The sequence below is a fragment of the Kogia breviceps genome, chromosome 5 (assembly GCF_026419965.1).
Source record: "Kogia breviceps isolate mKogBre1 chromosome 5, mKogBre1 haplotype 1, whole genome shotgun sequence".
Classification (NCBI taxonomy): domain Eukaryota; kingdom Metazoa; phylum Chordata; class Mammalia; order Artiodactyla; family Physeteridae; genus Kogia; species Kogia breviceps.
Genome location: NC_081314.1, coordinates 87,977,943 through 87,980,257, shown reverse-complemented (window position 1 = coordinate 87,980,257; position 2,315 = coordinate 87,977,943).

Below are 2,315 nucleotides of genomic sequence, written 5' to 3'. Positions count from 1 at the left end.
GAGATCCCAGAGTAAGAAATTTAAGTTTTTATTCTAGTGACTTGATTGGTCAGTAAAAGATTTTAAGCAAGGGATCGACATGATCTGATTTATATTTTAGAAAGATTGCTCTGAATACCATATGGAGGAAGGACTGTAAAAGGACAACAGTGGAAGCAAGGAGACAAAGAGAAGGAAATTTTAGTCATCCAGTGGCAACTGGCTTGGGCTGGTGGGGGGAGCAACAGGAATGGAGAGAAGATTGAATTACCTCGTATTGCTCATGATGAGAAGACCCTCCCCAAAGAGGCTATGTTCTGTCACAAGTGATCGATGTTTTCCACGTACCAGAATTCTCTCTTACTGTACTAGTTCAGTTCTGGTGTTCCCTAGCAAGGAAACTGCCGCTCATCCCTCCAATAAGACCTGACAGAATGCCAAGTCGACTGTCATTTTACCAGCTAGTGAGAAAAAATAAACAAATAAAAACTGTGTCCCAGTTGGTACTTTTCTTCAGGTATTAACATTGCTTGCCCTTAAATGGTTATTACATGTTAATTGAGTCAGTATAAGAAAGTGTTTTGTTACAGATTAAGAAGTGCCTAACATGATGAGCAGACACTGTTTAATTGCTAAACTTTACTAAATATTCTCTTACATATCTAATATCTCTATTTATTTTGCAGGCAAGAGCTATCCAGCTAAATCTAAATGGAATGCCTAGTTAAATATCTTGAGGCTATAAATCATGTAAAAAACACTAATATGTTTTCTCAAGAGTTTACTGACAATATTGAGCTATAGGGCAAATCTAGTGTTAGGTCATTACATTATTCAAACGGTCCCAGAAGTTTGCCTGCTTAAAGGTATATTTATTTACTGTCTGTAAATCACATTCTCAGTCCTCTCTGCTTCTAGTAGTGAATGTAGGAACACTGCCTCTGCAAGAGGAAGAGGATTCACAAGATGTGTCTTATCAGTCGTGTTATCATGTACAAAACAATTCATTTAAATAATATTTTTGAGGCCTACCATATGACAGGCATTGTGCTAAGCTCTGGGGAAATAATAATGTACAGAATTGACACCCTACCCTAATGCAATCTAATGAAGGGTATGAAAGCCCCCCGTAGAGCAGGACCAAACAACATAATTGTATAGTTATAAGGCAGGCCTTTCAAACTTGCTCTCCACTGTAAAACAGGACCAAAATTAATCACCACATATGCCCAACCCTCTCTGGTGCTGAGGAATACTGCATAATAATAATAACATTCAGAGCTCTTATCTTCAGGAACCCAGGAACTCACAACCAAGATGGAGAAGGAAAGTGAATACACATTGATCAGAGAATAATATGGATTAGTGAGCTATCAGGGAGCAGAATCAAAACACAATGGTGGTTCAGAAAAGGTGATCAAGAAGGAGCCTTCGGGCTTCCCTGGTGGCGCAGTGGTTGAGAGTCCGCCTGCCGATGCAGGGGACACGGGTTCGTGCCTCGGTCCGGGAAGATCCCACATGCCGCGGAGCGGCTGGGCCCGTGAGCCATGGCCGCTGAGCCTGCGCGTCCGGAGCCTGTGCTCTGCAACGGGGGAGGCCACAACAGTGAGAGGCCCATGTATTGCAAAAAAAAAAAAAAAAGGGAGCCTTCTTGGAGAAAAATGGAATTTTAAGTAACCCTTGGCATATATGTAAGAGGAGGGTGGAGGAAGGCAACATCTTATGCCTGGCCTTGAGAACCAGCGTGAAACAAAGTACGGAGCTGGAGGAAGACTCATCTGACTAGCATGCAAGAGGAGAGAGAGAAGGTTGGAGACAGACGCTGCATCAGGAAGAATCTTCATTGCCTGAATGAAGACTCACACATCATCTCATCATCTCATACTTAGACGGCTACTTTAGATTGTGGAGGAATGAGATGAGACACTGACATCTTAGCAAGATTATTTTGGCAATGGGAAATTAGAGGTCAGAAGGAACATGAAGTAGAGAAACTAGTTAGGAGACTAATAAAGTTGTTGGTGACATGATGAGAAAGGGATGAACGTTATTGATTATATACACTATTGCTTTCTAATAATGGTGAGGAATGAACTCCTTCCCTCAGAGACTTTACATTAGTGGGAAAGGTAAGTTGTAGGAAAGTATGTGGGGCTAGAAATGGAAAAAAGTTAGAATGAAAAATAACTGGTTTTTGTAAGTTGGGGTCAGTGAGGGTCTTGACAGGCATGATAACGAGTGTGGCTTTATTCTATATGCAAAAGAAAGCCATTAAAAGCTTTGAGTAAGCGAGTGACATAATCAGACCAGTGTTTTAAGAAGTTGACTAACCAGCA